This window comes from Hemibagrus wyckioides, linkage group LG06 (assembly GCF_019097595.1).
Source record: "Hemibagrus wyckioides isolate EC202008001 linkage group LG06, SWU_Hwy_1.0, whole genome shotgun sequence".
Classification (NCBI taxonomy): Eukaryota; Metazoa; Chordata; class Actinopteri; order Siluriformes; family Bagridae; genus Hemibagrus; species Hemibagrus wyckioides.
In genome coordinates, this window is record NC_080715.1 from 7,724,573 (window position 1) to 7,740,378 (window position 15,806).

Here is a 15,806-nt window from a genome sequence, read left to right on the forward strand (position 1 = left end):
CCTCACTGTGCCATAAAGTAGTATAACACACACACACACACACACACACACTGTAAATCACTCCCAGTTGCAGCATCTGTGGGAATGAATAATACCCAAATGCATCATGTTGCCGTTGTGGATTATTTTGTCATAACCATGCATAAAAACTGAGCGATGGTGTACATGAAAACACACACACAGACAACTTGGGTGTTACTAAAACTAGCATTGTTAAAGCTCACTCAAGAGGGGTGTGTGTGTGTGTGTGTGTGTGTGGTGAGACAGTGAGACAAATACAGACAGTGTGCTGTAAGCGTAGAGCAGAGTCTTTGGTTTCATTCCAAGAGAAAGAGGAAGTAAAGTTTCTGTGTGTGTGTGTGTGTGTTGTGAGACAGTGTGAGACAGACAGACAGAATAGAGCAGAGCTGTTGGTTTATTTGTGTGTGTGTGTGTGTGTGTGTGTGTGTGGTAAGACACCAAGAGACAGACTGATAGTGTAGAGTAGAGCTGTTGGTTTGTGTGGTGTGTGTATGGTGAGACATCGAGAGACAGACAGACACCATAGAGGCGAACTGTTGGTTTAGTTTTGAGTTAAAGCAGAGGTGGTGATGGTGGTGTGTGTGTGTGTGTGTGTGTGTGTGTTTGTGTGTGTATGTGGTTGTGGTGAGATGTTGAGAGACAAGCAGACAGACAGACAGCATGCTGTAAGTGTAGAGTAGATCTGTTGGATTAATTCCGAGTTAAAGCAGAGGTGGTGATGGTGGGGTGTGTGTTTGTGTATGTGTGTGTGTGTGGGTGGTGAGACGTTGAGAGACAGACAGCATGCTGTAAGTGTAGAGTAGATCTGTTGGATTACTTCCGAGTTAAAGCAGAGGTGGTGATGGTGGAGTGTGTGTGTGTGTGGTGTGAGTCATTGAGAGACAGACAGACAGCATGCTGTAAGTGTAGAGCAGAGCTGTTGGATTACTTCCGAGTTAAAGCAGAGGTGGTGATGGTGGAGTGTGTGTGTGTGTGTGTGTGTGTGTGAGTGTGAGTGTGTGGTGAGACGTTGACAGACAGACAGTCAGACAGTGTAGGACAGAGCTGTTGGTTTAATTCCGAGAGCAAGCGGAGGAGGAGGTGTTGGAGGAGTGTGTAACCCCACATGGTGCTGTGTTGTGCAGCAGATCGAATGACCATGTCGTTTATTCACACTGCTCACTGCATGTGTTTCTATTAGAAGGTCAAAGCTTTTGGAGAATGTAATGAACAGTGTTTTATAGGGTACTGAACTGGTCATCTTAACACTGGACTACAGACAGACGGAGAAAGTTTGGTCATTTTATATCACAGTGTGTATATAGTTTATGAATGGTTTATCATGCTGTAATATTTACACACTGCTGAACCTGAACCTTGAAAACACAAACATCACATTCTCTCACTTACTTGTAGGTAATTAGGAGACATGGTCTAGTGAATGTCAGAATACAGAAGGTAAATATATACTGTCTGAGATTAAGGGAGAAGTAAATATATACTGTCTGAGATTAAGGGAGAAGTAAATATATACTGTCTGAGATTAAGGGAGACGTAAATATATACTGTCTGAGATTAAGGGAGAAGTAAATATATACTGTCTGAGATTAAGGGAGAAGTAAATATATACTGTCTGAGATTAAGGGAGACGTAAATATATACTGTCTGAGATTAAGGGAGACGTAAATATATACTGTCTGAGATTAAGGGAGACGTAAATATATACTGTCTGAGATTAAGGGAGACGTAAATATATACTGTCTGAGATTAAGGGAGAAGTAAATATATACTGTCTGAGATTAAGGGAGACGTAAATATATACTGTCTGAGATTAAGGGAGACGTAAATATATACTGTCTGAGATTAAGGGAGACGTAAATATATACTGTCTGAGATTAAGGGAGAAGTAAATATATACTGTATTAGATAAAGAGACACCTAAAGAGATATGGTATAAGAATAAAAGAGGCAGAAACAGAGTGTATCAGGCTAAGAGAGACCCAAATAGATACTATATAAGTTTAAAGAGACCCAAACAGATACTGTATCAGATTAAGTGAGACCCAAAGAGATACTATAGAAGTTTAAGAGAGACTGTATAAGATTAACTGAGACCAAAAGAGACACTGTATCAGATTAACAGAGAGCCAAAGATATACTGTCTAAGATTAAGAAAGACCCAGAGAGATACTATATAATTTTAAGAGAGACCCAATGAGATACTGTATCAGATTAAGAGAGACCCAAAGAGATACTGTATAAGATTAAGAGAGACCCAAAGAGATACTGTATAAGATTAAGAGAGACCCAAAGAGATACTGTATACGATTATGAGAGGAATAAATAGATACTGTATCAGATAAAGAGAGACCGAAAGAGATACTATACAGGTTTAAGAGAGACATAAAAAGTTGCTGTCTAAGATTAAGAGAGACATAGATATTGTTTTAAATTATGAGGACATAAACCGACATTGTCTGAGATTAAAAGAGACATAAAGAGACATTGTCTGAGATTAAAAGAGACATAAAGAGACACTGTCTGAGATTAAAAGAGACATAAAGAGACATTGTCTGAGATTAAAAGAGACATAAAGAGACACTGTCTGAGATTAAAAGAGACATAAAGAGACATTGTCTGAGATTAAAAGAGACATAAAGAGACACTGTCTGAGATTAAAAGAGACATAAAGAAATACTGTATTAGATTATAAGGGCATAAAAAGCTCCTGTTTGAGATTAAGGGAGACAAAAAGAGATACTGTTTTAGATTATAAAGATGTAGAGATACTGACAATGAGATATTAGAGAGACATAAAGAGACTGTGAGATACAGTGAATTGAGAGATGGATAGTGCTGTTACAGAATAATAATGTTATTACAGACATCAACCAGATTGGTCTATTAAGGGAGACTGTGAGAGTCATAAGGAGATATCACGAGAGAGGGGGGGGGGTGTATAAAGTGTGTGTTCAGAGGGATTTAGTTGAGTCTGCCTTGTGTAACATTTAGGATTCGGTTACTGAGACTCCCAAGGTGACCGCCAGAAAATTCTCTCTCTCTCTCTCTCTCTCTCTCTCTCTCTCTCTCTCTCTCCATCACTGTGGATTTTTAAGTTTCATCCCAGAAGGGTATTCAACAGGGCCTGAGAACCCTGGGGAAAGTGCCCTAATAATTGGCCTTCAGGTTGTATTAAAGGCAGACGTGTGTCTGGAGGTGCTCCAGCCCCTCTCTCTGACCCCCCCAAGAGCCAGCCTGATCCAGCCTGGGGGATTATGGGTACAGTCTGTGTGTTTATTTTGGCGTTGTGAAGCGAAATGTAAGCTCCAGCAATGAGCCAAGAGCCACAGGATAAAAAGTGAACTGCTTTAAACATGGCCATCATGCAGCAGCTGTATGAGAAGAGGGTGACCATCAGACTGCAACAGGCCAACAGCATGCTCTGTAAACACATCTGTGCTGACATTCAATCTGTTATTTCCCTTTGTAAATAAACAAATGAAGCCTCAGTGAAATACTTCTCACATGCAGAATGGTGTGCAGAGTAAATAAATAGTCCAGTGTGCCAGAGTGTGCTGTTCCTAAGAGCTTAATGAGGTAGATAAATATAAAATAAGCTTGACCTCTGTGCCACAGAGAAGAGTCCTCGAACTCTGATGGAAGCAGATTACAGACACAAATCAGCCTGAATTACTGAAAATGTTGAGGCATTGCGAACCAAAAATAGACTTTTCTTCCATGAATTCGGTTTATTATTACAGTAAGCACGTTAATAGTTAGCTACTGTTACCACACAAGGTCAGTGACATCATGTTAGGTCAACATAGCGTGTCATTAATTGCTAGTTAAACTTGCCACAGGAGTTCTTTCATAGATTTCTGATCGATTTCTGTAAAATTGCTTTATGATAATGTCTACTGTTAAAAGCTCCATAAAAAAATGACATTTAATTGAGTAGCTAGCTAAAATTACCACAGGAGGTCACTGAAGAACTAGCTAAAGATGCCACAGCAGGTTATTGATAGCTAGCTAAAGTTACCACATGAGGTCATTGATGAATTACCATAGAAAGTCAGTAAAAGCTAGCTAAAGTCACCACAGGAGTTCACTGACAGCTGCTACAGTTGCCACAGAAAGACACTGATAGCTAGGTGAAGTTACCACATGAGTTCATTGATAGCTAACAGAAGTTGCCACAGAAAGACACTGTTAACTAGCTAAAATTACCACAGGAGGTCATTAAAGCTAATTCAGGTTACCACAGGAGGTCATTCGTTGCTAGCTAAAGTTACCAAAGTCGTGCAGAGCTTGTCATTAATTGCTAGTTAAACTTGCCATAGGAGTTCTTACATAGCTTTCTGATAGATTTCTGTAAAGTTGCTTTGTGACTATGTCTACTGTTAAAAGCTCCATACATCATTACATTTAATTGAATAGCTAGCTAAAATTACCACAGGAGGTCACTGAAGAACTAGCTAATGATGCCACACCAGGTTATTGATAGCTAGCTAAAGTTACCACATGAGGTTACTGATGAATTAGCTAGTTACCATAGAAAGTCATTAAAAGCTAGCTGAAGTTACCACAGCAAGTCAGTAAAAGCTAGCTGAAGTTACCAAAGAAAGTCAGTAAAAGCTAGCTGAAGTTACCAAAGAAAGTCAGTAAAAGCTAGCTGAAGTTACCAAAGAAAGTCAGTAAAAGCTAGCTGAAGTTACCACAGGAGTTCACTGACAGCTGCTAAAGTTGCCACAGAAAGACACTGATAGCTAGGTGGAGTTACCACATGAGTTCATTGATAGCTAACAAACATTACTACAAAAACCACTAGCTAAAATTACCACAGGAGTTCATTGATAGCTAACAGATGTTAGCTATCACTGATAGCTAACAAACATTACTACAAAAACCACTAGCTAAAATTACCACAGGAGTTCACTTAAAGCTAATTCAGGTTACCACAGGAGGTCATTCGTAGCTAGCTAGTTACCAGAGGATGTCATGTGGGTTAATGTAAAAACAAATCTCAGTGTTAGGGTTTTGAACCAAGTGAACACATATTCATACACTAACTGTTTAATTTGAGATTGAGAGACAGCAACTAACTGAGCCATAAAAAGATAATCGTCCTCCATGTTTACATTATAATGTATTATTATATACATTATTATTCCAGAGCGACTTACATTTATCTCATTTATACACTGCGTAGTTGAAGGTTAAGGCTCTTGCTCCAGAGAGCAACAGTGGCAGCTTGGCAGAGCTGGGATTTGAACTCACGACCTTCCGGTCAATAACATCGTAAACACTGAGCAATATCTAGGTTTCTTGGTGCATCATGAACATGGAGTGTTCTGTAATACTGGAAATAAAGTATCAAGTGAGTACATTTGAACAAAAGAACAAACAAGAATATAACAAGAAGTTTTTTGTCTTCTTGAGAACTTTCCACTGTTCAGCAGAACTGATGCAGTCCAATGGAATAATCTACATTTCCCCAGTCACCTCGGGTCACTGTTACTGAACACATCCAGACCTGAATGCTTTTCTGCACAGAGACATAAGCTTTTTTTTTGTGAGTTTTCTCTCAGGCAGTAAAGGTTAATAAGTCTTAGCATGGCCATTAAAGTGCTCACTGGAACAAAGTGGGCTGTGAGAGTGTATATAAAAGTCCAAGTGAGAACATTTCAAGCACATTTTAAGTCATGGCATCCCTAACCCACTGTAAACTCTGGCTTATACAACGTGCTCTCACACATTTACCTCTAGTGCTGCACACTGAGGGCTTTCTGCCTTACGAGAGGTCAGACCTGTTTTGCAGCTGGGATCCTAGCCAAAAATACGCCACTTACGCACTCACTCACTCACACCCAGCATCTATTCTGTTATATAACGCTGGCAGGGAGTCAGGCGTAATTGCTTCATAAACGCGGTTTGGATCTCAGCTTCCCCAGCTGGGGCTCAGGAACACCTGAGGGGTTTCTCCTAAATAAATCGCCCATACATACACCCTGAGACAGCTCGACATTTTTATTAGCAGGAGGTTTCAAGTTTGTTGCCTGTTGCAGTCTAACATAATTGGCGTCTTTAGTCGAAAATAGACTCACGGCAATAACGCACAATAATCCAACTGCTTTACAGTCATGAGGTTATTGTGTTTGTAAAACCGCCACGGGTTTTGACTCCGCACTTGTCGATCTGACCTCCTGGAAATAGAGGGTGTGTCTCAGACACTAGGGTTTGATTGAATCTAATCTGCAAAACGTATTGGGATTTATTCAGTACAGATCTACAATATCCTAGAGAAAACAGCTAGCATACTAGCCAGTAGAAGCCATTAGAGATGTGTTGTGCATCTTGTAGATGGCAGTAAATGACTCGACCTTCGACTCGAATTGTGGTGTCTCTTTCAAGAAGCATTTGGTTTGTTTTTCCCACGGCTCTTGGAACCGGCGGTCAGATGGTGTGAAGCGCTTGTGACAGACACCCATGCTGAGTAGCGAGTGTGATGCATGCTAGAAAAGGGCAGAGAAAACAGTGCTGAAATGATACGAGCATGAATCTGGGAGAGATCGTGCTGCTGGATAAACCGAACCCGCTAGCTATTATTTTAGCATTTGCTGACTCAAAACGGGTAACTCTTCACATAAATAAATAATTTAATGATGGCTGTCTTTCCTATAGAGGCTTCTCTAGTGCTGGAGTTAGTGCTGGAGTGTGAGTATTCAGTGGCTGCAGGCTGGTTTACACCAAACAGCATGAGATCTGTAGCAGCATCTGGGTTTGGTCTCTGTAGCCAACCGTGCCTGTCAATCCTGCCAAAGAAGGTGTGGCTTCTTGCTCCAGGGTTCCCAGTTTGTTCCTGAGCTTGAGTTGGCTCCAAGTGGCTTCAGTGCTTCAGAGTTTTGCATGTTAATGTTTTGCATGGAAATTTTGCTGATTTAAATGTGCAGTACTGTGCAAAAATGGAAAGAAATGATGTAGAACTAAGATGCCTTTAATAATAATTAAAAGAAACGTAACTATATTAGCAGTAAACTGTAAAAGAACCAAATCTGCCTATTATAAAAGTGGCATGTTTTCTAAGGAATCCGACTCCTTAGGTTGTTCAAAGGTTCTTGGAGAATGTGGACTATAAGAAAAGTAAATAAAAAATATTACACAACTGTAAAGTTCATTGCGTACCACAAAATACCCTGTACCATGTACCCTGTCTCCTAAATCTATTTCTCTTTTCCTTCTGACATTCTAAAACTTATATTTACACTGGACTCTTGGACTGTATACAACCTTTTCATTGCTTACCAGAGGCCAGAAAATGGAATTTGCTCCATTTTGGTTGTCCACATGTTCAGCAGTGAATGTCTTTGTCATGTCCCACTCCATAGTGGTGCTTAATATGAAACTCATATGAAAGTACACTCAGGGATTGAAGAATTTCTGAACGTATTTCTGTTCTTCCCTAGCCTACTAGGCACAATAAATTCATAGAAAAGCTCAGAAAAAACAAAAGCGCTTTGTTTTATTTCACACAAATGTGAATCTTCAAAGTAAATGTCGATATCAAACCTTTCTGCTCTCAAGTTCATAAGCAGCTAAAATCTGATCTTTAACCAGTAAAATTCCGTGTAAGGTTATCCAACGGAGAGAAAAACACACGTCTCAGACTAAAAGCCAACAGAGTCCTGACTCATTTTATATCAGACTCACAGCCAGAACATCATTCATTTGATTACACTGATTAAAAAAGTCTGATAAATCTATTTCCATCTCGCTGGCAGAATGAACACCAGCTACTGGTAAAAATGGTTAATTTTATGCGTATTGTCTTTTTTTTTTATTTGCTTGAATACATTAATAATGAAGAGTACTGTATGTGTATAATCTCTCACTTTATGACTGCACACATAGATCACTGTTATTTACTTGCTACTTGTTACTTTAGCTACCTTTTACACTTCGTCAGAGCTACTTGGTATGGGTGTAGAATTTCACTCTATACACAGGTTTAAAGCACTCTTTATGCACATGACGAAAAACTTTAGGCAGAAACTGGACATCTAAGACAAAACCGAAAGTGAAATATAACATTTGTTTTCAACAGTATTGTACGTCCATGATGGGAAAGATCTCATCTCAGAAAGAGTGAGCCACACCTCTAACCATTTGGCTCACTGTGTGTTTTTAAGCAGCCGACTCATAGAAATTCATCGTAGGGTATTTTTATCAGTCAGGAACAGGAGCCACCACTCTGTGTTTCAGTTATGGTTTCCGTGAATATGGCTCCTTTGCTGTTTTCCTCGCTTGAGAGTTTGACATTCATTCTTAAGCTGTGTGTGTGTGTGTGTGTGTGTGAGAGAGACAGGGCTGGATCAGGCAACATGGCACTTTTCTCCCAGACTTACTGACACACTATCGAAGCCTTGTCAGCCTGTCAGATAAACAAGCCGTTAAAAAGATTTCTCTTCCCTCTCTCGTTGTTTGTCTTCACTGAAGGACACAGATAGCCCCATTACAACAGCAGCTCGGCTCACTCTGATGTGAGTTTTTGTTGGTGGAAAGTCACGCTCGGTTTGCCATTACGAGATCTATAGCCGTCTTCCCCTCGTGCTTGTTTTCACGGCTGGCTTTACGCTGTGTCCAGGAAGGATTCTGATTCTGGTGTGTAAGCTGTGTGAGGAGACAGACAGCCCAAGTGCTTGTGAATCATTCTCCTGGCTCAGGGGATTAATGATAATGAACACATCTTGTCAATCGATCACTGGTGCTTTCCTCTGCATGTAATCCAATTATTTGTAGGCTACAGTTTTTTTTTTTCTCCCAGCAGTCGTGACTTTTGTTCTGGGTCTAATAAGTAGACGTATTTAATAGCCAGGGAGATGCTTTTAATAACTGAATCCAATCCAAGCACTGAGCCGAGCGATGTTAAATTGTTTTAGATTTGACTGAACGATGCAAGATTTTATACTATATAATGGTTCGAGTCTTATTTTCTATCATTTTATTTACTGTAGCACTTTGTTTACATTGGTAGCGCAATAACTTGTAAGCATGCCACTATATTTCATAGGATTATTAGTTAAAAGGGGCTCTTTTCAAAATCCTGACATGATTCACAGCACCAGCATCTTCCATCAGACTAATATCATCCATCAAACACCAACAGCCTTCACCATCCATCACGTTTAACACCAGGCACATCAGAAACCACTAATCACCATTAAACACCAGCACACGGACCTCAGACCTTCAACACCAATCATTCTCCTTCAAACACCAAATATGTCCATTTAGGTATTCTTTATTAAACATGTATGCTTTTCATTAAGCCTCATCAAACAGTCAAGATTAGACAATGCTGGAAACCGTCGAACAGCAATATGTTCCATCAGACACCTACGCTTTCCAGAAATATTCTCAGTCAAACTGTAGTACACTTCAAGATTCTTTCTAAAACAGCATTTTTTACCAGACACCATCAAACACACTCCAGCATTTTCTCTTTAAGTGTAAGTACTTGACATCAAACACCATTTCCATCAAGCACCAACATATTTCCATCAAGCACTGATATTTCCAATAAACACACTCAAACAAACCCTAGCAATTTCACTTAAACCATCAGTACTCTCCATTAAACACCCATCAGTACCCTCCATCAAACACCAACATTTCCATCAAACACACATTTCCATCAAACACACTTTTTCTCTTAAATCATTTCTTAAACCTTCAGCACTCTCCATCAAACCACATTTCCATTAAACACCATCAAACACACCCCAGCATTTTTTCTTCAACCGTCAGTACTCTCCATTAAACACCAACTTTTCCATTAAACAACACTACACACACTCCACTATTTTCTCTGCAACTGTCAGTACTCTCCATCAAACACCATTTCCATCAAACACCAGCATTTCCATTAAACACCACCAAACACACCCAGGCATTTCCCTTAAACCATCAGGACTCTCCATTAAACACCAACATTTCCATGAAACACTCATTTTTTTCCTCTTTAATCATCAGTACTGTCCCTCAAACACCAACATTTCCATTAAAAACTGACATTTCCATTAAACACCATTAAACACTCTAGCATTTTCTCTCAGCACTCATTTGCACCCCGCTGTATTTTCATCCCTTTTCATCCCTTTCAGCTTTATCAGGAAGTGATGTGATCGTTTTCTTCTCCGCTGTTTAGATCTCATCAGAATGAGTTCCTTTGACAGTATCAGTGTCGGTATTTGTGTGTGAAGGCTGGTGTCATGTTCCTCTGATCCTACGTGTTATCACATACACACTATAAGAGCGATGCTGTAGATACCCGCCTGCTTACGGCAGGATGCTAGGTGCTGACTCGGCTCAATCCCGATCCAGCAAAACACCACTCAGGGTGCTTTTTTGCCTCCGATGACTCGCCTCGTTTCTGGGAAGTGATCCATTAACTGCGATTCCCAGAGCCTGAAGAAAGCCTCAATCCATTTCTTTCTTCTTTGTCTTGATCTCTTTTCTCTTTCTTTCTGTCTCTTTTTTTTTTTACTCACTTATTTTATTGAGTATATTCATTGTTATTGGGATTGGCGGCTTTAAACGCACTGCTGCCAAAGCACTGACACGGGAAGGGAGGGGTGGGTCATGTAACTAAAGCGAGGATGGGAATAAATCATTTGTGAATCATTATCTGTCAACGGCAGTTATGTATTTTGTTGATACAGTGATAAATTACAGTACGTCATGGGCTTGTTTAAAAATACTGCAGGCCATTATTTATCTATACTGCAACACAACTCACTTTTTAAATCCACTTCAATTGCAGTGAACTTATTTTTTTTACAAATGAATTCTGACTCTGTTATTGTGACCAGTGACTTTTTCTGTAAGTACATTAGTTTGTGTCTGATGTTTTGACAATTTAGGCTATAGGTGAACTTTACTTTTAGAAGGTTTTAGTGTATGGCTTGGAATAAAGTTGGTGGAAATTACGGTGTTGGTGGAAAGAAATATCAATATTGTAATAAATTACTCAACAATAGCTTTCTGAGAGTATCACTGTTGAACTCTAGTCATACTCAGTTAATAATAAGATTAGGGACAAACTGGGACATGATCTCAGCATTTGGTGTAACCTCTAACCTTCCTCCTGAGATGTTCTGGAGAAACACCAATGTTCAGTTGTCTAGTTTCGGCAATGCTTTTCCCACTGATTCCCGACAGGAGCGAAACCTCGATTTGGTTTCATCATATATCTCAAAGTTCAGCATGTTATGCATTCTGAGATGCATTTCTGTTCTCCACTTGTGTAAAGAGTGATTATTTGTGCTATTGTAACCTTCCTGTCAACTCAAACCAGCCTGGCCATTCTCCTCAGACCTCTCTCATCATCGTGGGGGTTTCAGTCGCAGGACTGTGGATGCTGTTTGAAATACTCAAGCTAGCTCATCTGTATTAATGGGTATTATATACTGTTGTAGAAAGTCAATTATTTTAATTGAACTCTGCGCCGTCCATGAGGACGAGGTTCCGTTTTGAGTCTGGTTCCTCTGAAGGTTTCTTCCTCATATGGTCTCGGAGTTTTTGCTTGCTACTATTGCCTCTTGCTTGCTCATTACAGATAAATATAGATTCAAATTTTAAGCTTATTTGCAAAAAAGTACATTGTTAAAAGATCTATAAAATGGAATTGAATTGAATATTAACTGAAGCTTTTCACATGGATCTTCAAGATTTTAGATAGATGGATGGATGGATAGATAGATAGATAGATAGATAGATAGATAGATAGATAGATAGATAGATAGATAGATAGATAGATAGATAGATAGATGCATGGATGGATAGATGGATGGATGGATAGATAGATAGATAGATAGATAGATAGATAGATAGATAGATAGATAGATAGATAGATGCATGGATGGATAGATGGATGGATAGATAGATAGATAGATAGATAGATAGATAGATAGATAGATAGATAGATAGATAGATAGATAGATAGATAGATAGATGGATGGATGGGTGGATGGATGGATGGATACATGGATGGATGGATAGATGCATGGATGGGTGGATAGATGGGTAGATAGATAGATAGATAGATAGATAGATAGATAGATAGATAGATAGATAGATAGATAGATAGATAGATAGATAGATAGATAGATAGACTTTATTGATCCCAATCTCCTTTTATTGAGGGAAATTCTTGATTTTTTACATATGATACATGATTGTCTGTTTGAATTTAGCATGAATGGGCAGGTGTACATGAGTTCCTAATATAATGGCCAATAAGTGTATGTTAGACTGGGTTTTTTATGTACCAAATTTCTCATTTTTGTTCTTCTATCATTTGGTAGAGAAGTAAAGCCGAGTTGAACTAAACTGTTGATTTCTGCTTCATTTTGAATCATGTACAATTAATTCTACATTTAAACTCTATATTAGTTCAGTTAAGTTATGTAGCCTTTATTTGTCACATATATATATATATATATATATATATATATATATATATATATATATATATTACTGCATAGTGAAATTCTTTCTTTGCATATCACATCCTTGAAGGTTGGGGTCAGAGTGCAGGGTCAGCCATGATACAGCACCCCTGGAGCAGGGGGAGGTTAAGGGCCTTGCTCAAGGACCCAATGTTGGCAGCTTGGCAGTGCTGGAGCTTGAACCCTGATCTTCTGGTCAGCAACTCAATGCCTTAACCACTTGAGCTACCACAACTGCCCCTCTGCCCTCTATGATTGTTAGAGGATAGTCTTCATCAGTGAAGCAAACAGAATAGTTTTAAGGGCATACTTTCTAACACTGTATTTTTATTACAGGATTTAAGATGCGTAACTGAAAGTTAGACTAAGAGTCGTTAGGATGATTGATATCGTGTCTCGCTTCTCTGACTTTTCTGTGCTGGAAAGTGCTGCAAATGATGCTAATGTGTTCAGTCTGTTGTGGAAAAGTGTGTGTGTGTGTGTCTGAAAACAGCATGATTCGGAATGATGTCTTAAATATAGCTGTGCTTATTATAGGTTTTGTAGATGTGTAGTTACAGTTTAAACTCAGGGCCTGACCTGACTATTTTTAGTTTTCAGTGGTTAAAATCAGGTTGGGTCAGATATTTTAGGAGGACGGGTTAAAGCTAAATCTATCTAATAGCCGAAGCTATTTTCTTTCCCGTCTGTACGCATGTCTTTGTCTCTTTGCATCACTGCATGTTTTTCCTCTATTCTGGATGCTGAGTTTGATTTTTTTTCTTTTCTCCTGTCTCATGTCTGTTCGGTCACAATCATTTAAGAAGGCTCCCGCTGTGCCCACCGTCAGAGTGCATGCTGCGTGCAACCGGGAGAATGCCAGTGGCTCTGATTGAACACAGTTATCTTCCTCTCTCATCATATTCCTTCTGATATATCCGAGTCTTGCAGTGAGCTGTTCAAGGTTTTGGATGCCACTGGCAAGAAATTTTTGTATGTATGTGTACTGGGGTCCAAACAGTACATCTGAGTAAAGAAAACAGGCCTATGTTTTGACAAATTCTATTTTAGTATAAGTGGGGAAACAGTAGCATTTGTTGGTTGAGATGCTGTGATTTAAATGTAATTCTAAAACTGATGGGAAAAAGCTGACAGAAAAATTCTAAGCTTACTCTTTGAAGCATTAACTCCAGTGACATTGCTTGTGAAATATAGACAGACTCTATAAGTCTATAAGTCTGTAGACTGTGCATGGACGAGGGTATCTATCTATCTATCTATCTATCTATCTATCTATCTATCTATCTATCTATCTATCTATCTATCTATCTATCTATCTATCTATCTATCTATCTATCTATCTATCTATCTATCTATCTATTTATTCATTAGAGGCATCATGTGAAGAAATTCAGTTCTCCATAGCGAATATAAGAATAGCAGTCTGAGAAAACCCTTCACATTGGAATTTTACTTACTTACTTAATTGATTATTTATTTATTTATTTATTTATTTATTTATTTATTTATTATTATTATTATTATTATTATTATTATTATTATTTTACATTTTTGCTATATATTTTTTGAGTAGTCTATAAGTCTGTAGACTGTGCATGGACAAAGGTATTTATTTGTTTGTTTATTTATTTATTTATTTATTGCAACAGGAATTGACCTCATTAGAGGCATCATGTGAAGATATTCAGTTCTCCATAGCGAATATAAGAATAGCGGTCTAAGAAAACCCTTCACATGGTGGAAGTTATTATTTCATTTTATTTATTTATTTATTTATTTATTTTACTCTTTTTTGCACCATATATTTTGAGTTTCCAGAACTGCTATAAGGAAGTTCTAGCATTTTTAAAAAGTGGCATAAGGAAAAATTACAGTTAAAAAATGTCACTCTGATTTCGGCGAACATTTTGACAGTCAACGTCCGTTTACAAAGGGAAATAATTAGACTTGCATGATGTCTGTTCTCTACAGCACTTATCTATCCAGCTACACAATCACAGCGTGACATACAGTACACTGTGAGGAAATCCCACTTAGATAGCAAGGGTTTCCACATCTTGAGACAGACTGTTTTTATCCTTGTTGCCCCTTCAGCCAACTCTTTTTGAGAGTCTAGGCAAGGTTAAGGTAAATAAATATATTTACATAATGTTTATATTTTATAGTACCTGAGATTGGCTCCAGAACCATTGACTCTGACCAGGATAAAGCTATTATTTGCTATTACACTATTATTTAAATGGGACTGTGTGTGTGTGTGTGTGTGGTGGTATAAGTATATTAGGCAGAGCAGCATTTCCTGGTGAGTATCACAAACCAGAGTTCTGTTCACACACTATATAGCCAAAGGTTTGTGGACACTTGACCATCACACCCATATGTGGTTCTTCCCCAAGCTCTTTCCACAATGTTGAAAGCACACACTTGTCTAGAATTGTTTTTATATGCTATAGTTTTACAATTTCCCTTTACTGGAACTAAGAGGCTCAAACACTGTCCCAGCATGACAATGTCCCAGTGCACAAAGCACAGAGCTCCATGAAGACATGGTAATGGTTAGAGTGGAAGAACTGGAGTGTCCTGCACAGAGCCCTGACTCCCCACTGAGCACCTTTGGGATGAACTGGAACACCAACTGAACCCCAGACCTCCTCACCATCCTAACATCTCACTAATGCTCTTGTAGCTAAATGACCACAAATCCTCATTCTAACATCTAGTGGAAAACCTTCCCAAACGAGAGAGTGGAGATGATTATACCAGCAAAATCTGGAATGGGACATTTAACAAGTATGCACATATGGGAGTGATGGTCAGGTGGTCAGAAACATTTGGCCTTATAGTGTAGAATGCCTAGGACTGTGTTTGAGATGCATATGAGAGTTAATATAGAAGCAAAAAGCTTTAAATAAACAACAAGAAACATCAAATTAAAGCTCAGTTTTTATATGTCAGGTTTCTAGTGAAGGCTATTCTCTTTTTAGTGTCCGTCTGGAGCCACACAGCTGGATTGTGAACCAGCTACAGTAACAAGATGTTCTGACAGGTTGCCATATTGAAGGAGTTAAGAATAGACAGTATGAGCAAAAATAGACATGTGAATGATGGTTTCCAGGCCTGTAAATGACAAGCCATATTAAAGCTGGGGAAAACCTGGAAATAACATTCTTATGAGCGTGATTATTTATTTGTCAGATTTCAAGCAGAACTGAAAGAAAAAGAAAAAACACAGCTTGTATGGGAGTTACGCAAAAAAGCTCATGAATCTGTCCTCTAAAATCACACCAAGAATCTTATCAG

General features: G+C 38.7%; 1 protein-coding gene across 2 annotated transcripts in view; it reads left to right on the forward strand.

Moving 5' to 3' along the window:
• Window positions 1–15,806, forward strand: part of ube2e3 (ubiquitin-conjugating enzyme E2E 3 (UBC4/5 homolog, yeast)) — a 70,031-nt gene that overhangs the window by 34,097 nt on the left and 20,128 nt on the right. The gene's annotated exons all lie outside the window — the stretch shown is intronic.